The sequence below is a fragment of the Camelus bactrianus genome, chromosome 9 (assembly GCF_048773025.1).
Source record: "Camelus bactrianus isolate YW-2024 breed Bactrian camel chromosome 9, ASM4877302v1, whole genome shotgun sequence".
NCBI lineage: Eukaryota > Metazoa > Chordata > Mammalia > Artiodactyla > Camelidae > Camelus > Camelus bactrianus.
The window spans coordinates 71,571,831-71,596,661 of record NC_133547.1 but is presented as its reverse complement, the minus strand read 5'-3'; the positions used below and the strand labels follow the sequence as shown (position 1 = coordinate 71,596,661).

General features: G+C 39.7%; 1 long non-coding RNA gene across 18 annotated transcripts in view; it reads right to left on the bottom strand.

Moving 5' to 3' along the window:
- The window catches only part of LOC105075729 (uncharacterized), a 51,243-nt gene that overhangs the window by 11,620 nt on the left and 14,792 nt on the right, over positions 1 to 24,831 (bottom strand). For 2 of the 18 annotated variants that reach the window (XR_012509279.1, XR_012509284.1), the window contains exon 4: positions 74 to 23,769. This is a non-coding gene — a long non-coding RNA (uncharacterized LOC105075729). The remainder of the gene's footprint in view (positions 1 to 73; positions 23,770 to 24,831) is intronic. The other 16 variants (XR_012509290.1, XR_012509295.1, XR_012509285.1 and 13 more) reach the window with 16 other exon arrangements.

Below are 24,831 nucleotides of genomic sequence, written 5' to 3'. Positions count from 1 at the left end.
GAGTAGAGTATCTTACAGGAGAGGTGACAGAATCATTGGAAAGTTCTAGACAACAGAAGTGGCCTTCACCCACCTGCTAAAGTTTGCAAAAAACCACCATTGGACTTGCATTCCTTCCGTTTTGTGGTTGTTAGTATTTAGAGTCTTCTTTAGACTTGAATGGATCTTGAGACTTAGCCCAACTCTCAGCAAATTTCCTGGGTGTCAACACATTCAAATACATGTGAATTTAAAAGCGTAGGATAGACTGGAATACTGTAAACAAAGACAAAGGGTAAACTGGGGGAAAATATTTGCCTTAAGGGCTCATTCCCTTAATTGACAAAGAGTTTATATAATTCAGTTGGAAAAAACATACCCAGTGGAAAAGTGGACAAAAGAGGTGAATATAGGCAATTCACATACAAGAGTAACAAATACAAGCAGGGAACAAATGGATGAAAATGGTGCTTAATAGTACTCATAATTAAAGACATGCAAATCAAAGCAACTGTGGATGAATGGATCTTACCTATCATGTTGGCAAAAATGAAAATGTTTGATGATATGAAACAGGCACATTCATCTACTGTGGGTGAGAATGGACTGATTCGGCTGTTTCAAAGGGCAAGTGGGTAGTATCTATCAGAACTGTGAATATATATACCCTCTAACCCAGCAACTCCACTGCTAGGAATTTAACCTAGGAACATACTCAGAAAAGTACCTTAGACCGGATGGATGAGGCGCTGCAGTGCAGTGTGGTCTGCCATATTAGATGTCTGGAAGCAGCTTCAAGGAGTCACTCCAGGCGGCTGGCACCTATGACAGCACAACCCACCAAGGGAAGACCATGGCAGTCATGCAGAGTCGAGTGGAGCAGCTAGGCTCTCAGGGACCTCTTTCTGCAACATTCCACGTGCCCAATTTAAGTCTCGGCATAACAGAGTGATTACAGAGCCATTTTGCAATGGAGCCACTTGAAAATTGGCTTTGGAGGAATAATTATCATCTCTTATGGTCTTTCAGACTCCCTAGAAAATTGTTTGGTGCTGCAACAGCTCAGCATGTCACCTGACTCCAAGGAAACCTCTTTGGTATGTCCAACATGTGTTAAAAGCAGGTACTGTTGTATAACTGAACTACTATGCTGTACACCAGGAACTAACACAACATTGCAAACTGACTATACTTCAATAAAACATTTTTTAAAAATCTGAAAAAAAAAAAAAGCAGGTACTGTTAGTCTGACGATCAGTGCTGGTGTCATATTTATGACACATGGCCAATGACTTAAATCATTTTTGGCATATGACACGAGCCTCTGACATGTTGCCAAAGTAAAATGACATAATATATTGAAAATGAAGAATGTTTAAAACTATATAGATCCAAATGGCCAGCATGTAATAACACTTTCAAATGTTAAAATGGAATAATAGAAAGCACATTTTCCCATTCTGAAAATGCATCCTTCTCAGAATAATGATAATCATATATAATAATAGCAACAAGCGTCTACTTAATACCTCCTATATACAGACACTGTTATAAAGACCTTCTAGGATTATCTCACATCCTTCTCACAACAGCCCTCTCGGGGGGGGGGGGTACGTTTAATATCCCCATTTGATAGACAAGAAAACCGAGGACCAGGGAGGTGAAGTCACCTGTCAGAGGTCACACAGCTGCTAAGTGGCAGAAGCTCCATTAGCAACATTGCTACAAACAACTGCTTTTAAAGGAATCCAGAAATTTCAATGGGCCTTTTCAAACTCACTTCATAAACTGAATGATATCTCAGACACACACAGCTGAAGAAGAAATAGTGTGTAAATGGTATGCTTGGCTTGCTACATGAAGGTCATCAGGCCAGTGACTCAGCTTCTAGGACCCTCTGTTTCTTTATCTCTGAAATGGAGATAATGATAGTATCTGAATTTAAAAATTTGCTGCCAGGATTCAGCACTATTATGAGCTGAATTGTGTCTCCCTCTCCCACATCCTAAATTTGTTTGTTGAAGCCCTTATCTCCAGTACCTCAAAATGTGACTGCATTTGAAGATAGGGCCTTTAAAGAAGTGATTAAGTTAAAATGAGGCCATTAGGGTGGGCCCTCATCCATTCCGACTAGTGCCCTTAAAAGGAGAGGAAATGGGGACAAAGACACCAGGGATGCTCACTCACAGAGGAAAGGCCCTGTGAAGACCCAGCCAGAAGGCAGCCATCTGCAAACCAAGGAGAGAGGCCTCAGGAGAAACCAAACCTGCCAACACCTTGATCTTCGACTTCCAGCCTCCAAAAGTATGAAAAAGAAATCTCTGTTGTTTAAGCTACCCAGTTGTGGTATTTTGTTAGGGCAGCCCTGAAAAACTAAAACAAACACAGTTGAAATGACTACCATAGAATTTGGAAAATAGTAAGTTCTCAAAAAATGGTTTTACTATTAGTTCAGTTGTGAATATTCACACAGACTCACACACACACACACACACACACACACACACTCACGGCCTTTGTTTTGGCTTCAGGGACATATATCCTAAGGTAAAAAATCTGGAAAATGCTTCTTTTCCAAACAGTAGACTTTTCATGAAACCTTAATTAAAAGACCAAATATAGTTCAATTTTCAAATGAACAAAATCTAGTTAACACAGGTGAAAAGTCAGTTACTATTACACCACATCATATTATGACGTTAAAACAGCATGTGACTTTAGAAAGCTCCTTTCCTTCTGAGGCAGCACATGTAGTTAAGTCTAGGTTGTAAAATGATGCCTTTTGGACAGTAATACACAAAAGTCATGACAGAAAAAGAGTGAGATGATCCAAATATAAACCAGTGTAGACCAACAGAAAGTACACATTTCCTTGAATGAAGTTACTTAGATCAGAGCTGGTATATAAATGTCATCTCAAGGGCCAGTTGCAATCACTTAAACTTGCATTGAGAAAGGTTCAGATGACACATTTGGGCTCAGGAAAGAGGGCCAGGGTGGATGAGGAATGGCTATTTGATCATGGTGAGAAGGATAGTTACTATTCTAGATCTGGAAATTGGCTAATGGGCTCTTCTGACTTCCATCTTTTATGTGTAGGGCCCATCGGAGATTCAGGCTATTGTGCAGATTGGATGGATTTCAACACTGTAAGTCAGCCATTCTGAATTCACTAAAAAGTAAATGTTCTTTACACAACTATTTTTTGAGACGTTTAAGCTTTGTTAGCTAAGAACATAAGGAAAACACTGTCTGGAGCTAACAAAGGCCATTAGCCACATTACTTTGGGGGTTGCTCTAAAATTCAAGCTGACAAAATGGAATCAGAGATTTTCAGAGGAAGACAAGTCTTTCCTCGAAAAGTCACCATGGTAGCCTTTTGGTTACCACCAAAAGATAGGTGTGTGGCTCATACAAGTGCATCAGTCTCTAAGTACCGTTTGACTTAATTCCTGATAAGTGCATATTACCATGGAATAGGCCAGGTTGTGGGATGTGTTATCCACTGGGCTGTGCCCCAGAACATGAGAGGGGACATACTGGCCCCATAATGGCCCAACTCCACTTGCGCCTACCTAGAGGACCAAAGTTCCCACTATAAGCATGAGTCAGGGCTGATGAGGCAGCCAGCCAGCCCCTTCCCCTCTGTGACCCCCAAAGGAGAAAGTCATTCCTAATGATTAACAATTAGCATTTGCATCCAAGGTGCCATGCTGAGCCCAGTTGTCTCAAGAAAGGTGCTAAGAGGTCTAAGACTCTGGGGTTTAAGCCCCAGATGGGCCGATTAGCTTCACACAGAGAAACCTCCAGCTTTCCAACCTCAGTCCACCCTGTGGGTTAAGTGGAGGAGACAGAAACAGAGTGACAGAGAGACTGACTCAAGTCAGGCTCAGCACCAAAGGGCAGGTGCAGCTGAGAGGGCCCCGCCCCCTTCCTCCCCAAGATAATCATGACCAAAGTCATAGTCAAGACCCAATATGCATCACTGCAGGGGAAACAGAAGAACATCTTTAATGTTCTAAGTTAGTCATGGCATCCTAAATGAGTGATGCCTACAGTATCTCACACGGTTCCTTACACGCAGGGATGCGCAGTAAATATCTGTTGACTGACTACACTTCAAAATAAAAATCAGCCTTTTGCTGTTCATTTGCTCTAACAAATTATGCTAACATCTCTGTTAAATCGGTTGTAATAAGTTGACTCCTGCAGCAACTGATTGCAGAATGTTAAGGATTCTGCCAAAAGTTTGCAAAGTAAAAAAAAAAAAAAACAATCATTACATTACATTAAGTTTTCCTTCAATATATAAAGTAGAACAAAATAGGGATTGTGTTGGTTTATTTTCAGTGTTGAAGATGATCTAGAAGACTTTAAAGACCTCTTTGAGATTTAAGAAATTCTAACAGGCCAAAAAAATAAAAAAATTCAACAGGCTAGCTCCTGTTAAGATGTTCCCCAATCAGGGGGTGTCCAGGTGGCTTATATTTATTCCAGCCTCATTCATGCTTTCCAGCTATGCACAGCAGGGATTTATAAATGGCGTATTTCTCATGCCATTCGGTAAGCAATACCTTCTCAGGCTGGCTTTGCTCGCCACCAGCAGAATTGTCATACAGTGGAAAACACTCCAAACGATTGCTTTTTTTCCTGAGAGATGTAAAGAGATGCGCTTTTATATACAGCAAGGAATCCCTTAACTGATTCAGCCTACACTGCACATCTGTCATAGGAACCTTTCCAACTGAAATTACGTTTAGTAATGCTTTTTTTTTTAAAAAGTTGCTTCTAGAAGAATGCAATCTCTCCTTCAAATATTGGGTTTTCTAGCACCTTCTCTGAAGAAAGCCCTCAAATTTCTCTGCCATTCCATCGTCTCCTGCATAGCTCTAATAACCAGAAAGCACAAAGATGGAAAATGAATTCAGGCAGCATAAGTGGTAACTCTCTCCCAAATTTCCTCTTCTCTGCAACCCTGTGGAATACTTTTTGAAGTCACAAGGAGCTCCATGGGAGGGGAGGGCTGACTTTGGCTGCCAGCAAGCTGAAGTGTTTAGCTACTTAACACGGGGCCACATGTGGCAGCTACAAAAACATCTCCAGGATGTGAAATCTACTTACTTCCACGGTAATCCCCATGCCCTCAAATCTTTGGAAACGTTAAGGAACTATGGGATTAGGTAAACTTGGGGGGAAGGATGGAGAGAAAGGCCTGGTGATTTGAGTCCAAATCATGTCCTGCTGTTTTTATTCCACATCATCCTATGAGTCTGCAGTCCCGGGCAGCGAGTGTTCCTTTAACACAAAGGCCAGTGGCATCGGGGATTTGGAAAGCCAACCAACGGGAATAGTAGGTGTTTTGCATTAATTGTAAGTCAGAAGGAAATACATGTCAGAGTAGAACTCTAACGTGTCTTTCTCAGGCTAAGCACTGGCCTTATCTAAGTTACTCTAGAGTATACCTACCTTTATCCTGTGGACAAAGGGTTGTGTGCACTTGCCAAAAATGGTCTGGGGCCAGCTTTTGTGCACTTTGCCTGCTTGCACTACAGATTCTGTTCCTACTGCTTCCAGCGAGCCTTCAACTGCTAAATTCTCACCATGTAAGTGATGGGTGGCCGGAAACGTTAGGCTTCCATTTTCTCCTGAGTGCTGACAGGAGTTGGACCAGATAGATGATGACCTCTGTGATCCTTTCTTCCTCTGAGATGTCATGACTCCAGCCAGTGAGTCTGTGATGCTGAAATGTAGGTGGAGGAAAACACCACAGAAGCCAGCAGAACATGACTATATCAGCAGAAGCCTTAGATCAGACAGACCCGGATCCAAGTCCTAGTTTGCTCATTCATGAATCCCATGAACTTGAGTGAGCAACTCGCCTTCTTGGAGCCTCAATATCGTCACTTATAAAAATAGGAGTGATAGGGATAATCTGTCCCTGATGGGAATTAAATGAGATCATGCATGTTACACATGTGGTGTGGTACCCAGCACATAGGAAATGCTCGATAGATGTGCACTCTCATTATTAACATTATGAACCAACTTCCAAACCCAGAGCACTGATCTACACACTCTTCCCCAAAAGGGACAGGGGGAATCACAGCTGGAAGACATATGTGGGGGTAGCGAGGAACAGGCAATCTTCCTCTCCACATGGATCCCAACTTCACTCCTTCATAAAGCAGGGTATGGTCCTGAAACTGGCACTTCATAGGCAACAAGGGTGCTTCTGACGGCAGCTTCCTCAAGGCCAGACAGAAGGAAGATGTCACACTTCCTCTAGTCTAGAATAATCTAGCTCTGCTTTGGTTAGCCTCGTTTATTCATTTGACAAATATGTATCAAGCAGGTGCCAGGATTTGAGTAAACAGTGATACAAGATAGGGCTGGCAGCCTAGGGAGGAGAAGACACAATACATGAGGGAGAAGATGGAAACCCAGGACAGGTTCTCTGAGGATGTGACAATATAACTAAGACCTGAATTAGTCCCTTTTTTGGGGAATCGGTTGAAAAAAAAAAAAAAGAAGAGAGAGAGAGATCATTACTAGGCTACTTTCTTTTCTTACTGAGCCAGCTAGTATAGGTCTGTCTCCATTTGTGAGTCTTCTTTGGGGCTGCCCTGTCCTCTCCACGAATGAGCATATATATGCTTAGGGCATATAGAGCATCATGAGAATAGCACTCTTCAAAGGAGTGAACTTGTTCCTGTGGTATCTACAAACTAGCAGAAGGGACAGGACATGCATATAAACCATTTATGCAACTGGCAATAGCCATCAGGCCAGCCATGACCAGGAAGTCCAGGGTCACGTCCAGGGGGACTTAGCACATCTATCTGAAACTATCCACTTCACCTGTGTCCCCTTGTGTATCCTCTCCCTCTTCCCCAGGATGTAAGGTCTCTTCCCAAGAGCACAGATCTGGCAGAAATTTAATTATTAAAAATTAATCTAATATTAATTTTAAGGCTTTTCCAAAAAAAGGTGATTCTCAATTAGATCCTATGTTGGAGGAAAATACTATAAAAAACTTTATTGGGATAGTGACATTTGAATATGAACTGAGTATTACATATGAAAATATTTTACTTCCACATATACTTCTTTAGAATGCTGTGAAAGGATGAGCTCCATGAAAATGAGAAGGAAGAAAGAAGAAGACATAAAACAAGAAAGCGGAGACTCTAACATAGGAAAACACAAAGATAAGTTTCAGGATGACAGCCAAGCAGCAAAGCAAGAAAGCAATCAATCCAAACCAGAGAAGGAGGAAAAAGGGTTTCCAGAGAGAGTTCTCTAGAAAAGAAAAACCAAAAGAGAATTGATAAATTATTATCTGATACATGTAACTGTTCAGAAACTGTTGATAGTGATAACAGATTTGATGGAGCACATGGGAATGAATCAGATGTGGAAAGAAGTCCACTATTAGCTTCAAGAAAAATATTTTAATGGTTAGAGAAGTGTAAGCACATATTTTGCCCAGGACTAAAAACCAAATTTAGCTGAAAGTTACATTGGGAGAATCAAGTTTTGGAGCAATAGGCATGGTGAAGTAACAAAGTTGTACACTCCTATGTCATGAGTGGAAGTCAATAAAACATACCTATAACTAACTGATAATCAAGGCAGAAATCATATTATTTAGAAATGTGAAGGCAAGTGACAGAAGAAAGAGCCAGAGATTTTTTTAAGGGTTGCCTCTGCAGAGTAGAGAGGAAGTGAAAAAGAATGAGGTACAGACCTTCTATTTTTCTTTTAGTGCTGTTTCACTGTTAGCTAATTCATCGTTACCTTGATGAAAATAAAAAAGATAGCAATAAATGAACAGAAACACCAGCGTAAACCACAATCCAAACAGAGGTAGGAATAGCTGCTATAGAAATGAATGTTGTCTTTCTTAATGGAGTGGTAAAAGAGCAAACTCAGAGAAGCAAACTTGGGGATGACAAATATGAAAGACCAGAGTGAGTGATGGGCAATATTTCAGATCACTGAAAGGCCCACCTGGAGAACCATGGACTCTGTTAGCAGGGCTGGGACTGCAGGGAGGCAGGTAAAAGCACCTAGAATGCAAAATTCAGGGAGGCACTCACTCTCAGCATCATTTGAGGTCCACCTGACTTTGCAGACACTGAGAGTAAGCATCTCAGTTTTGCACCGTCTGGGCCTCCCTTGGCCCAGCCTAGCGCCAGCCTGTCCCCACACTCACCCACCCTCACCCAGAGGTACAGTGGGCTGTAGCTGCTGTGTTTGCCACTGAGAATTCCTCTCCAAACAGAGGGAGAAGCAAGAAAAATGTGAAATAATAACAGACTCTTCAAAAATAGGGAGGGTTTAAAAAAAAATCACAAGGAGCAGCATACTAGGGCAGAGGCTTCCTTCTGTAATCAGAGGGAACAAAGACACAAATTTGATGTCAATTAAACGTTTAGTCTACCAAGAAGATAAAGAAGAAACAAACTTTCACTCCCTGAAACAACAAAACATCAAAATACATAAACAATTTATTGGAAATACAGGAGAATATCTGAAAACCATAAGCTTCTAGAGACGGACAGTTTAAATATACAGAAAATAAGAATGTAGAGTATTGGAAAAACATAATTAACAAGCTTGATTTAATAAGCAGCCTTAAGATACTTTTCCTAAAGAGAGAAAGAACATTTCTTAAAGGTGTAGAGTGTTTACAAAAAATGTTTGACTACAAAGGAAATCCAAATGTACTACCCAAAGTGGAAATTATACAGGCTCCATTCTCTACCTATAATGAAAAAACACCAAAACCAGAAATAAACAATAAATGGCTAACTCTCTTCTTCTTGCCCATGCCCCCCACCACCACCATATTGCTCCAACCACTTGTCTTTTAATGCTATTTCAAAATAACTCTATGGTTAAGAAAGAATAAAAGTATAAAATTATTCATATATATTCATAACTATTCAGTTATTTAAGACAATGAAAGCAACATATATAAAAACTACTAGACACAGCCAAAACGGGTCTTAGAGGCTAATTTATAGCCTAAAAATATGTATCGAAAATCAAGAGAGAGGAAAAACTAAACTATACATTCAGCCAAAAGACCCAGGAAAAAGTCAACCATACAAACTAAAATAAGTGAAAGAAGAATTCAGATGAAAGGGAAATCAAACAAGTGAAAAAGAGAGCATATCAATAAAACCAAAAAAAATTTTATGTATATATAAAGACCAATAAAACTCTGGCAACTCTGACAAACAGTGGAGAAACCAAAGTAAACCACATTTGGATTAAGAAAGTAGACATTCTTAGAGATATGTGGAATATTTTTAAGCAAAAATATGTAGAATTTCCAATGATAAATTGAAAATCTAAGTGAAATGGATCATTTTAAGAAAATGCAAAATATTTAGAAAATAATCAAATATTTATTCCCTCTCCTCTTCTCCAAAGACAAAACAAAACACATATTCATTCATTCAACAAATATTTGTTAGCTGTTATTCTGAAATATTGTAAAGAGTCAGGATTAGAAAGATTCATCCCTGCCCCTAAATTAGTCTACAAGTTCAATCTATTCCCAATCAAAATCCCAAAGGAAATTCAAAGTAAAATTTGCAAACTGATTCCAATGTTTAGCTTAAAAAGAAAATGTACAAGAAGTTAAATTTTATTTTGAAACATCATATGTAATTATATATATATATATCTTTATATATTTCTTTTATAATTCAAGATTATTTCGTAGAGTTTTTTTTTAATTAGAAGATTTTAAACTTACTTTTAATGTTATAATGGTAAAAAGTGTGAAAGTTGCAGGATTAGACAAATGGAATATTCCAGAGAACTGGCAATCCAGAGATATACTGGAATATAGCATTAGACAAAGGTTATCTTTCAAACCATAGAGGGAAAATGAACAATTTACAAAAGGAACCTGCAGATATTACTAGAAATAAAAGTTTGTTATCTCACATTGCACACCCAAATAAATCCCATGTGAGTTAAAGATCAAAACTTCAAAAACTAAAAGTAGTAGAAAAAAAAGTGGGGAAACTTACTTGTAATCTTGCAGGTGGTAAAAGGCTTCCTTATACCTCAATCCATAAAGGAAAATTTAGTAATATTAAAATAAAACAAAGTAAAAATATAAGCAACAGGCTTAGAAAAAAATATTTGATAAAGTATAACCAAGAATCCACAGCCATTATCAATAAAGATCTGTTGTAATTTGATAAGAAGACAACACTATGGGAAAATGAGCAAAGACAGAAACAGGCCGATTCTCAGAAGAAATGTAATGGCAATAAACACATGAAACCACATTCAAACTCACTAATAAGGAGACACAATTGTTTAAAAAAATATTTCTGCAGGCTCACTATTTTGGTTAAGAACGCAGACTGGTGTGCCAGATCTCCTGGGTTGAGGCAAGGCTCTGCTATCACTTGCTGGTGACCTTGGCTGGGCAAGTTACTTAACCTCTCTGTGCCTCAGCTTCTGTACATGTAAAACAGAGATTATAATACATCTTAGCTCTTTACTGCAGTGATACAATGAGTTAATAATATGTAAACTGCTTTGAATAATGCCTGGCGCAGAGTAATCACTCAATAAACATTAATTCAGTGTTTTATTATGACACAGGCACAAAGATGCATGCACACCTGCTGCAGTCACACACTCAGGCACACTCAGAAGGTCACTGCAACACTGTTGTCATAGCACAAAACTGGAGGTGACTTGAAATGACATCAACAGGCAATAGATAATACATTTTATACCTCCAAAATATGGAATGACAACTAGCTATGAAAAGGAGTGAGGAAGATCTGGGCACCAAAATAGGAAAATATCTATGATAAGTGGGGGAAGAAAGCAAATCACAGACTTCATGGAATGATCCAAAATGTGTCATGTATATAAATAAATACACATCTGTATGTGCACATGTACATATAATATGCACAGAAAATGTTATGGATGTTGGATATGTTGCCAAACTGTTAACAAGGTGACCACCAGACAGGAAAGTAGGATTGGGGGAGAGGGTAAAAGGGAGGGTTTATCAAATAAATTTCTACATTTTTCTTTTCTCTCTCTTTTAAAAATAAGCACGTGTGTTCTAAAAATAACAGAAAATAAAAGAAAAAAGAAATCATGATCAGTTAGAATATGTTCTCAAAACATATTCTGACTCAGACAAAGATAAGCAAAAGAAAATTGTGAAATCAAAAAGTCCCGCAACTTTTTCTTCTTTAAAGAAAAGACAGAATTATTGGCAAAGGAATTAGTCGAGTTAGGCTTCAAAGAATGTCAGTTTTGCTACGGTTTTTCAAATACTTTGAACGTGGGGAAACATGTTAAAGTCATACATCTTTCACAGACAAAGATTCTACCATAAATAGTCTCCGTTAATTGTTTCCATTGTCCATAATATTTTGTAAGTTTTACATCCTCGGGAAAATAATGTTTGCCAAATTCAAACCAGGGACCTTCAATATTACTTAGCTGACATAAACAAATTAAAATGAGACCGATCTAAGCCAGTTGTGTTTATCAACCTGATCCCCTCTGAAAAGGAGAAATGAAGTCAAATGCCCTTTAATACTATTTATTAGTGGAGTAATATAATACATTTTGACAAGTTGAACAGTTGTAACAGGCGGCTGTTAAAGTCTCTACAGGGCCTGTTTAGAATGAAAACAGGAGTGAGACAGCTCTATAACTGGGTTTTAAGAACAGCTCAGCCATCAACAATATCCTAACCAAGTACTTTTATCCAGTTAATTTACGGAGGGAATCCCTTAGGGTTTTCAGCCGTCTACCACTGTAGCTCATTAGAGCCTAATATCCAACTTTTCTCATTGTAACACTGAAAGCATTTATGCTTAAAATGTAATTAAACTTAAAACAAACAAGATCTTTATGCCCTGACAGTCGTGCTATTTTTAAATTGACAAAGGCATGAACTTATATAGGATTATTTAGAAAGCACTATACATTTCAGCCACTTACGGCAAGACATTTGCCCAACTGTTCATCCTGCGTGCAATTACAAATCTAAATACTTGGGTAACGGGTTTCTGCTGGGAATTAAACTTGCAGATCTCTTACCAACAAGTAATGTGGTAAGACTTGCTGTCCAATGAGGTGTCTTATTGAAATATCCCAGGCCGTTTCCCTTGTCACAGCTGTCGTTTCAGCCGCTTGCACTCACAGTGTATAGCTTTCATTACGAAAATAGAAATTTGTGTCCTGAGTGCTGTTACATTACTAATGCTAAATATTTAATTCCCTGGGGTTCCAATTATGGTTGAGCACTGGCAACACTGATTCTACTTTTTAATAACAACTGTAAAAGCAATTTGAGCATTTTTCAATTAATTAAATACATAGTGAACGAGTAACCTCTTGTCATTTTGCCCTCTAGGACCTGAGCTAATTGGTGGAGAATAAAATGTTTTGAAAATCAACCGATATTCCGGTCTGCACACTGTTACACCATTAAATTACAGTTTGCGAAATGAAGTTTGTCTTCTAATAGTTACGCTCAATATAGTCTGCAGATGTGAGAAAGTACCTGCGTTTTAAGTACTTAACGGTGCCTCTAATTAGAGCAGAGTTGAAAGTTGAGTGTAGTTTCTCTAAACACCAGTCAGCATCAATAATACTTTGCCTTGTTCACAGATAAGTGCAACAAATTTCAGCGTAGGAAAGTTTTCCAGTTTTCATTACACATATTCACAATTAAGCTTATACCTTTTTAAAGTTTGCCCATAAGCATTCCTATCATTTGTCTATATGCACACGCAAAAATTCAAAAATAAATTCTTAGGTTTTTTTTCACAAGAGAAAGGTTCAAATCAAATGTCTGGGAGTCTTTCCTTTTTAAACACTCTGTTGAAGTTTCTCCTTCTACCGTAGAACAACGTCGTAAATAAACTCTAAATTGGTTTTTCAGCCTTAAAAGGATGGTGAGGATGAATCATAAAAGCAGATGCCGTTTTACCCACATTTTTAAATGAATCTTTTTCTGAAGTGCAATGAAATCTGATTAAAGAGACCATCTCCTTGTAGAAAAACGTCTTTTAACAGGTGTTCTTCCAGCTCCGAGTCTTGATTGGCCATAATCTAAAATCCATGCTCAGAAAGTGAATGCCTTTTCGGCAGCTGTCTTTCTACCAGAGATGATCCCCTAAACAGGTTTCACTGAATTAGGAATCTCTGCAGAAGCATTATGGTTCATGGAAGAAGACACAGAAAGTGAAATGAATCACTCTGGGAGAGAAGGAAAAAATAATAGGGAAAATTTAATCATTTCCATACCAATTTTTAGGGTTTAAATCTTTAATATTTCCAAGATGTTAGCCACATCTTTGAGAAATGAATTTTAATTACAGGATTAACTTGATAGCACCAGTCTGTTAATATAAATAGAGCAGCCTAAATTTCCAATTTTTTAAAAACTAAACTGGATAATGAGAGCATTTTAGAAATTTGGGGTTGGGTTGGCTTCTTAAGAAGCAATCTCCATTCCGTCAGCAAACACATACACACATAAATGAAAAGAAAAATACAAATTTGTTAAAGGTTTATTTAAATATTATTCTATTTGGAATGTAACATTTTAATAGACCTTCAAAAACAGTGGTTTAACATAGCCTATCATTAACAATTCTTAAAACAAAAAGCCATACAGTTTGTAAATAACAAATTAAATCCAGTCACGCAAACTGTTGTTGCCAGACTAATGTTTTCAAGCTCCAAAATAGGTATATTCTGAAATCTGAAAGTAAAAATAAAGGAAACTTGTGCTTTGGATACAAATGGTACAGATACTGTTTGTATTAAGAAATGGATCAGAATAAATTCTAAAAACACTTTAGCACCTAGTTTTGAAAAACAATAATTTCACCAACTGACTACTAATATGTGGTCACAACTAAACAAAACAATATTTGATTCTCTAAAACACTGGACAGTTATCTACAGTAATAACTAAAACTATTACATTTAGCCCCAGGATCCTCAAATTATTGTACACGACTGACCAGTTGGTCCTCGGCTCCCAAATGGGCAATCCTCCCCCTCCTCCCGCAGCAGCAGGGTGACGGCTAGTTGAAGATGACGTACTTCTTCCCCTCGATCACAGGCTGATCAAGTTCCCCTCGTCTCACTCTGGATGAGCTGACACTTCATAATACTCAGAGGGGTTGGCAGCCCCAACTGCACACTGAGAACTAAAGTGTCTGCCCACTGTAAACTAATAAGTCTCATCTCGTACTCACCAGCATGATAACTTAGGAGCTAATGGGGGAAGACTTTCAGGTCTGGGAAGCAGAGGATCTGGGCTCGATCCTGAGAGGCTAACAGCAATGTGACCTTAAACATGTCACTGGACACCTCTGCACCTCTGATCTCCTGGCTCTGACATGAGGGACAATATAACCCTTGCGTTGTTCTGAGGATCCAGTGAGAAAACACGATGAGACCACTGGAGAAGCTGCAAAGCACCACGGAAGTGTCAAACAACCAAGTTTCCAGTCTAATGTTCACCTGCCAGCAACTTTAATAAAGGTTTTTTCATTCAATTTTTGTGCAAAGAACCTAAAGTAAAAAAAAATGAAACACATCCATAATAATGTGTATTTAAAAAATCATAATTATTAAGGATTCTGCAGTTTTGATTAGAGATGCTTTTTTATTTATTTATTTTTTATTTTTTACTGATGTGTAGTTGATTTATAATGTCAGTTTCAGGTGTACAGCAAAGTGATTCAGTTATACATATACATACATATATATTTTATTTTCAGATTCTTTTCCATTATATGTTATTATAAGAAATTGAATACAGTTTCCTGTGCTAGACAGTAGATCTTTGTTGTTTACCTATTTTATATTCAGTAATGTGTGTAGAGATGCTTTTTTAGAATTAAGGTTTTAGCTTTAGTCCCAATAAATTACAAGCCCAAAGAGCATACATTTAGCATTTTATGTAAAAAAGAGGAAAAAGAAGCAATAGGATAAAGAAGAGAAGGAGAATTTGAAGGGTATTACCACAATATAGGCATCATTTAATAAACTATGAACTTAAAATGAGGCCTGTTTTAAACCTGATTTTCTTTTCTAATGAGTATTCAATTAGCTGCCTTAGCTCCTAGAGACAAGGCCCAGAGCTGCCCTGTCCTGGCTGGAATCAGCTGCTGCAGAGTTTTGCAGAGTAGAGAAGCATGTTAGGAAGACGAGGTACAGCAGATCTGCCCTGTCTTACCACCTACTGGATAGAACACAGAGAACTGAAACATTAGCAAATAAGGGTTTTCAGGGAGACAACAGTTGCTGGCAAGTCAATACACAACTGTGGTAGCTGACCCATCAGTGGGTCCCCGGAAGCCCTTTCTCACGCCTGCCTATATTCTCATGAGTTCCGTCACCTGGTCTCCAGGTCCACAGATGTATAAAGCAGCAATTTGAAGGTGAGTGAGAAATACAGATGACAGCAACTGAACAAAGAGGACTGGTTTAAGGAATGCCCATGAGAATTAAGAAAAAAATCCAAAAACATCCAAGTCTTTTCACGAGAGCTGAGTTATGCAGTGCAATTCTTACTGAGTTGTTATCAAACTTCAGTGAGACTCGCTATCTTATTTTCAAGAGGGGAAAGTATGATCCATTTAAAAAGGTTTCCATCACAAATAGTTAATGTTCATTCTTAAAACTTGGCTATCTTGAATAACCCACTCCCCGAGGGTTCCAGATTATTGTGGTTTTTTACTGTAGTTAGATAGTTTTATGGTTAATGTACTGTGGTATAAATAAATATAGCTTAGCCTAAGTGTCTCCACTGAAAATATGTACATCATAAAATGACAAATAAAATAGGTCAATAACCAAACCCATAGTAAATAATTCAAGCACTGAAGTATACAACATTAGAATAAATGAAAACTAGCCCTCTTCAACACCGACAATAAATTTATTCCAAATGGACTTTTCAAAATGGAAAACTAAATGTCCAAAGGTACACGATGAGAAAAGAAATATAAAATTGCTAACTTATAACCTTTTGATAAAATCTAAATAATCACATACTACACTCATAAGAAGAGGCTGCAGGAGAATAAACCTAGCTTATGCATCTGTGTGATGATCAGGTAATAGTCTACACCACTCTTATGTGATTTCACATTGTAATGACCTAGTAAGTGCTCAATAAATTGTGTTTATCTGAAATACAGTTTACAAGAGGTCTGGTTGTCATAAATACAAGATGCAAGATATCAGGAATATCACCAACTTTTCTTGGGGGTGTTTAAACCTCAAAGACATAAGGAAAGGGAAAGAATTTGAGATTTTAAAGGAAACCACTCCACTGATGGCTGTAAAGTACACACTGATTTTGACTGCATCTGGGGGCAAAAGCTGCTGGGTGAATAATGTCCCATACTGGTTAGTTTTCAGAGTAGGAGACTGTGGCTAACCTGAGGATACTTCAAACAGCACCAGAAGATGACGAGGCCCACGTCCAAGTTCCACCCTCACAGCTTCCCTGGCACAAGCATTGCTACTAGGTCAACCTGTTCAGTCAGGCACAAAAGACGTCCTGATTTGTGACTCTGGGGAACAAGAGTCACAGGGTGACCTCTGTGGAGCCTCTTTGGGGTATGGGAGGTGACAGAGGCTGTCATATTGATAGCAAGCTTCCTTCACCTGCTGCCCTGGTTCTGATGCTGTCAGGGTTTTAGTAACCCCACTCTTTTAGATTTTAATTTACATGGCTATTTGGTTTGAGCATTTTACAGAATGTAGGACCATTTGAGGTAGGTGTACTTACCTTTAATGTCACTGGCCTAATGTATGCATTGCTGTATTGTCTGCCACTCTATTAACGCAAAGATAGGTGGGAAGCCCCATGAAAAACACCAGCAAGACCCCCAGGCAGGGCCATTACTCTCCTGCCACCACCATCTGGCTCCCTGGCCCAGTGGCATTATCTCACTTTTTGCCTCTGAAACAGTTTACTTCTAAGAAAGTGGAACTTACCCCTAAAATTCTATTGGTTTCCTGAGCTAACTCCTGATTGGTCCATTTGTAGTGCTTTATTTGCATGGAGCTCACTCCTGATTGGTCCATTTCTACCACTCCTGATTGGTCCATTTCTCTCATTCCTGATTGGTCCATTTCTACAAAGCTTGTTCATAATTAGTCACCTTTGTTATAACTTATTTGCATATGATGTTACAAAATGTTGCAAAGTCTAGACTGGTAGCCTATAAAAGGCTGTGTAAACCTACAGACAGGGTCCAGAGCTTGGAGTGTTAACTCCTCTGGGCCCGCTGGTGTAATAAACCTGAGTTCTCCAACTCTTCGAGTGCTGCTTGATCTCTCGCCCAGATCCAGGTTGCTGTCACAACTGAGCTGTAACACACTTTGCTGCAACATTTCGACATCAGTAACTTAGCAAATTTTCCCATAGGCTGTGAATCCTAGACAGTATAGTAGGCCATGGACATGGGCATCATCTCTGCTCCGAGGGTTACCCCAGTTTATGAAAAGCTTAAGTCCACTTTCCAGGTCCCAAATCCACATAGCCACCCAAACACAGGAAGTGCACTAGGGATACTACCAAACCACTTTATGGCAGGGTTTTAGTTCTCAGTTCACAGTAGGAATCTCATGTGTCTATCTCATAGAGACCTGGGTTAAGGTTTAATTTTACGAACTTCCACATGTTCAGTGTAGATCATGCATCTTTCACTCCACTGGTAAAGGGTGTTTCAGGCTGCTGCAACTGACTGGCAAGTAGGGACAGATGACTCATTGTTTATGCTATTTTGGAGGGGAAAAAAAATCTAAGAATTTCAAAACTATAAAGGTAAACTTAGCGAGGCCTCGAAAGGCTATTTAGAGACAGGGCAGAAGAAAGGGGACATTTTCTTTCCTTTGAGCAGAGGTGGGCAAACTACAGCCTGTGGGCTAAATCCAGCCTGCAGCCTGTTTTCATAAATGTTACTGGAACACTTCTGTAAGAGTGTCATTGGAACTCAGCCACACCCACTTGTCCATGGCTGCTTGTGCCTTGCAGTGACAAAATAGCTGCAACAGACATCGTCTGGCCCACAGAGCCAAAAATATTCATTATCTGGCTCCTTGAAGAAAAAGCTTGCCAAGCCCTGCTTTAGAGGCTCTGTCTCTGAGAAGGATGGGAACCCCAGGAAAGCTGCCTCCATCCTGGAAAGCTGATCTCCTCATCCCCTGATATTGAATGGCCTTTTCTCCAGTCTCCCCCAGCCCTGAGGCATTCAGATGCAGGTTTTAGTGCTATTTGGTAATTCCTCCTACCTAATGGCCTGAAATGCCTCCCCCTTTCCAGCTGTGAGAGGCCCAGTGAAGACACAAGGACATGAGATGATCAGAGGTGTGGCTGAATCTCTAAGTTCCCCTTCCAGCTCCATGTTCACTCAACATTGATTGAGCACCTAGGCCCGCCTCACCTGTGCATTTGACATCAGATGCAGGAAAACCTCCAAGACGATGATGTTAAAGGATATGTGGGATTTCACCAGAAGAGACTGAGAGGAGGGAAGACCTTTCAAACAGAAGAGGCTGCTGATGCAGAGTCCTTGCATATGCATAACAGAGGTACAGAACAGAGGTGGCGGTGCATGCTGTGGTCTACTCTAGGAAAACCAGCTGCTGGGAGAGAAGGGTGCACGGGCTGGAGTGGGAAAAAACGATGCTACAGGGACCTCTGGTCAGAGGGTGAGCAGCCTTATGAATGGTGCCGAGAAGTTGAGAAGTGTTGGGCAGAAGGATGTCTCTAAGGATTTAAGCAAAGACGTGCCATGATCTGATCTCCATGTTACAAAGGTCGCTCTGATAGAGGGGTGAGGTAGTACGGAGTAGGGTATGTCTATGCTCGCCCACATGCCACTGTATCTTCCCCACCACGTCCACTCTGAAAAGCCCTAATCAGTTTGACCTCCTTCCCCAGGGATCTCAGCTCACCTTCTGGATAACTGCAAAGATGGTGTAAATTCCCACCTCAAATCATCATGTTCTTGATTGCCTCCTAGTCCCATGCTTCTCCACCTGTAGTGAAGGGCCAATTGTTTATTGTTGTTTTGTTTTGTTTCTAATTTCCAAGCTTCTGCAGACCAATATTTTTATAAAACATAAAATCATGCACTTGGGTATCATGGCAATGTCAAATTACTCAAGTTTCTAAATGCTTTCTCTCCTGGTATTTATCTTGTCACAGTCGGATAAAGTATGTTTGTGGACTTTCGGTTTCTGGTCCAACATGTAAGGAGCTTAGAGGTCACCAACTCCACTCTAAAACAATAAAAAGCTGAGCAAACTGAAAAATCAACCTATCTTTCGAGCTCCAAAGGAGAAGTGAGGTTACAGGGCAAGCCTCTGCCCCTAAAATTCTAAAATTGGAGAGAGACAGGTGACTACAGAAAACCACAACTTACTGGATAGAAACCCATAAGCAGGAATTCCAATGCATGAGTTCCAGTGCCAGGCTTGGAGAACTTGATCTATAACCGATAAGTTGCTGAAGGCTCAATGTGGACACCTCCGAGAGACAAAAATTCCAGGCGGGCCCAGTCATAGGGCCCCACACGTTTGTGAATTTCAGCTGGATGATATGAGACATACCAGTGAGATACCAGTACACACCTATCAGAATGGCCAAAATCCAGACACAAATACTACCAAATGCTAGTGATAATGTGGAGCACCAGGAACTCTCATTCATTGCTGGGGGGAATGCAAAACAATACAGCCACTTTTGTCAGACAGTCTGGCAGCTTCTTATAAAACTAAATCCTCTGACATATGATCCAGCAACAGCACTCCATGGTATTTACCCAAAGGAACTGGAAATTTACATCCACACAAAGACCTGCACACAGATGTTTATAGCCACTCTATTCATAAGTGCCGAAACTTGGAAATTACCCAGATGTCCTTCATTAGCTAAATGGATAAACTGTGGTACGTACAGACAATGAAATATTATTCAGCATTAAAAAGAAATGAGCTATCAAGCCATGAAAAGACATGGAAGAAACTCAAATGCATGTTGTTAAATGAAAGAAGCCAATCTGAAAAGGCTACATACTATGTGATTCCAATAACATGATATTCTGGAAAACACAAAACTACGGAGATAGTAAAAAGATCAGTGGCTATCAGGGTTTGGGGGGAGGGGAGGGGTGAAGAGACAGAGCAGAGAGGATTTTTAGGGCAGTGAAACTATTCCGTACGTTACTATAATGGTGGCTACCTGTCATTACACATTAGTCCAAACCTATAGTATGTACCACACCAAGGGTTAATCTTAATGTAAACTATGGGCTTTGGGTGATGATGTGTCAACACAGGTTCATCAGCTATAACAAATGTACCACTTCGGTGGGGAATGGTGATAATGAGGGAGGCCTTGCTCATGTAGGGGCAGGTGGTATATGGAAAATTTCTGTACCTTCCATTCGCTTTTACTGTGAATCTAAAACTGCTCTGAAAATTAATCTATTAAAATAAAAAGCTTGTGGTCTACTACAGTACCTGGACCACACTTAGAGTTGCACTGTGGACTGTGGCCTTTCCAAGCACAGAGACCTTGATTCCTCAACCCTGTGTCCCCAAGTATCTCTGATAGTGGGAACAGAATAAGGTGTGGGATTTGAGAGGTTTTAAAAAAGGTAGACTTGATCTAACCTGTAGACATTATGAGAGTAACACTGATCTGATTTGGTAACTGGAGTGAGAGTGATGCCATGAATCAAGACAAGATGTTCAGAAGGGCAGAGAAAGCAGGCCCAGGGTGGAGAAGACAGAGGAGGGGCGATCAGGAAATGTCTTAACTGAAAATCCGAGACCAGGGCTCAGGCAAGGGGGCAGTGCTGATGCAGGGGGCAGAACCCCAGAGAGCAGGTGGGAGGGAGGTGGCCAGCAAAAGCAAAAGCAAAAGCAACACAGTCAAGGGCCAAAGCATTTCAGAAGCCAAGGACACTGTTCCATGCGCAGACAGGTTAAGCTGGGTGAGAACTGAGAACTATCAGGTCTAGACAACTTAAGATAACTAGAAAACCAGACTGCATGAGGATGAATGGAAAATGAGAATAGAGAAAACTAAGAAAAAGACACACTTCTACAAACCCAGCTTTCTGCAAGTTCAGCAGTGAAGGAGGGAACTACTGGGAGTGGAGCTTAGAGGGGGAGATTGGGTCTGGAGGGAATATTTTAGAATGGGAGCAATGGAGGAAAAGAAATTAAGTGAAGAGGGAGAATTTTAAAATATATAAGGGAGGTAAGAAATCAGGAGAAAACAAAAAAGAAGAAACAAGAGGTTGACTACACAGTAGCAGGGATATCCATTCCCCCGAAAAATGAGGGATCGTGTTAAGTTAGGCACAGGAAAGGTATAGAAATAACAAACTGTGGTTTGTTGAAAAAAATGATCTCATTTGGCTTTACAGTCAAAAGTCTGCCTTAGTGCAGCTTCTGAGAGGATGTTGTTTTCAAAGTCAAAATTTCAAGGCAGTACCAGGTTCCAATTTCCCTCTAACTCTAAAACCTGTGTATTCAGCTTCAACTTTTCTGTCCTTGCCCTTTTGAGCAAATGAGTCACAACTCTTTATTTCTTAGCCACTCAAGAACAGCCAGGAGCCACTGTCCGTTTATGTTCCAGTCCCCTGCTTTGAGGAACAATTCCACCAGCCCCACCTCAACAGACAGAAAGTCAGGGCAGCACTGAATCCTTTCTTGTTTTTCCTTCTGTGAACATGCCAGTGCCCTCTGGAGGCATAAATGTTCATTATTATGGGATTTGAGAATCGTAAGTTGTCCTCACGATGTATATCAATTATATTAAATGGACACAGACAGACATATCATAAAAAGCTACCTTCAGGATTTATAATCTGCCAGTTAAACTCTAAATTCTGTGAGAAAAGAACCATGCCCACTGTGGTCTCCAGTCTGGTCAATGCTGTCCAGTACCCAGTACCCAGTACGTGCTGAGTAAGTGCTTGTGGATAAATGTCGGCGGTAATGAGACCCAGATAACATTACTTACTAATCACTTAAGCACATGTTGTAATCCAAAATCATCAAGTTTCTAAAAACAAAAATATTCCCCAGTGCTTTTTTCCTGGAAATGTTTTCCCCCTCCCTCTCTATCTTTAAATCTCTCTACACAGTTGACATTTAGTATACTCAACTCCCCGAAATGTTTAGGGGGCAGCTAGAGCCGGGAACACTCTTTCATTTTCCTTCCTTTATATCCTTCTAAGCCCCATCTTTTTTAAAACAAACACTACTCAATAATATTGAACAGTTCATCTCAGATTTGCTTTTCATAGAACCATTAACGGCTGTTATCATTTAATAATGAAAGAAAACACATTTCTTGAGAAATCTGCCTTTCAGAGAAAAGAAAATAGACCAATATGAAAGAACAGACTATGTTCCCTGCCTGCAACTAGACTGTGAGTTCCAAACTCCCTGGATATTCTACCAGCACCTCAAAACCACTGTGTCCTCTCCCACTAGATCTGCTTCTCCCAGGTTTCCTGTCTCAAAACCCTGGTACCACAACCTCCTTGTTGCAGCCATCTGGACACCCTCGTTGCCATGCTTTTCCTTACCCCCATATGTAACCAGTCAGTCACGTGTCCTTTTATCTCTAGTGTCTTAGTATCTCCCATCAATCCATCAACATCTCTTCTTCCCCTGGCCACTTTCTCAGCTCCAGCAACTGTTCTCACACCTGGATAGTTACTTGCAAAAACCACCTAACTAGTCTCAGCATCCAGTCTTGCTGGGCTCCCCCACACTACCAGGGGAAGTGATATCTCCCCAGCGCAGCCCTGAGCAGATGAAAGTATGACCAAGTCCAAGCTGCTCTGTTGCATTGGCAGCCAGGCCCCTGCTTACTCCCATCTCTTTCCTACCTCCGTACACACCTCTCCTGCTCCTCCCAAAATCCTTGGAGATTCCCCAATGCACCATGCTTTCCCTTGTCTTTCTTTATTCGTCCTTCCTTCAGGGCTCAACCCCAATGCCCCTCTCCTCCAGGAAGCCTTCCTTGAGTTTGCCCACCCTCTGCTGGGCTTGGTTGGGGACTGTGCCCCTGTGATCCCACAGCACCTGACCTTTCCTTCTCACCATGCTGTGCTGAAAGGTCTGTTTATGCCTCTGTCTCCCTGGTAGGTGCTTCATTCCAAGATTACAAAGGCAAACTGTTCACCATCTCACCTCCAGGCCTGAACCCAAGGCCCACTTTGTTGAATTCAGGGAACCCTGCTGTATTTGTATTTGATTCCCTGGATTTTTCACAATGTTAAAACACAGAAGGTATGCATACATAATAATGAATAAATGGAACCTCCTATTGGTTAAAATTCAGTTCTGAGATTAACATACTTTAACTTGCTACTTGTACCCATACTAGGAGCCTAAATGTCTGTATGATGCATACAGATGGCAAGTAGACATTTATTTCTGACATGTAGAGAATAAAACATTGTGAAGAATAGGGTTGTGACACAAGCATGTGCAGACTGAATTTCCAGAATTGGGGATAAGCATCCTCAAGTTGGCAGAGTTTGCTCTGGAGTCAAAAGATCCTGATTATCACTTACTAGCAAGTCATCTCATCTTCCTGGGATGCAGTTTCTTCACATGAAAAACAAGTCTTCTCCAGCTTCAAAAGCCTGCAAGTGGAAGCTGCCTGCTATTTTTATGCCTTGAGTTTGAAAGGTGTTTTGAATAAGAAGGCTCCTGGAAAAAAATTAAAGAGGCTGCTAATGTGTCTGCAACTGACACTTCAGTATATTCATACGTACAGTTTCAAGATGGCAGGTAGGGTAAGGTAATTTAGCACTAAGTTGTTCTAAAAACATTTTGTGGAGAAAATATATATAAACAATTATGGGCAAAATTATAAAGTGCCTGGTATTTTAAAAGAATACACAGAGAATACAGCAATCACAGCAGAGTCAGGAAGTCTAGTGGTAACCAACCTATGATTTGCAGTATTTGTAAAAAAATTTTTTTTAAACTGTCTAAAATAGCACCGTTTTTTCTTTTCCTTTTTTTTTAAACTGCTAGATAAATAGTATTACAAGATGATTCCACAATGCTGGGCCATTATATACACTCAGAACTTTTAAGTCGCCTACCTAATGTAGCTCTTTCCTAAAACACAATATATTTTGGCCTCCTCATTGGCAATGGCTTATAGTTGGGGACACTGGAATCCGTATTATTACATATAAAAGCCTGAATATCTTAATTTTGATGTCTTTTATAACCCCTTTGATAAAACCTAGTATTTATATAAATTTAAAGAAACTCTAATAGTCCCTTAGGTTTCGTCCTTCTTCCAAGTTCCCAAGTTAAAGGGCTTCAGTCGTATGAGAGCTTCCTAATTTAGCCTCCTAAAACTGGATGCATATTTAGAAAAGGCTCTCAGCTCTCTTACTACCTTGAACACTTGGAAAAAAAATGCACAGAAATACTTGCATTTTCTTAGGGTGCCCCAGTTTCTTAGTAAAGCCACCAGCTCTATATACCATCTTACAAATATATTCTTAATGTAACTGTTATCTTCGTGTGATATTGCAGTTTTAATTTTGGAACTCTTCTAAAAGAACTTTGTTATTTTAAGCCTAAAATAAATTTAAAATTTTTAAAGTATCATAGTCTTACAGATTATGCACTTAAGACATCAGAAAAGTACAGGCTATCTTATTCCTTATCAAACATAAAAGGAGGAAAATAATATTTTGTTTTTCACATACACACACGTAACCAGACTGAGCCTCATAACCAAGATACTTC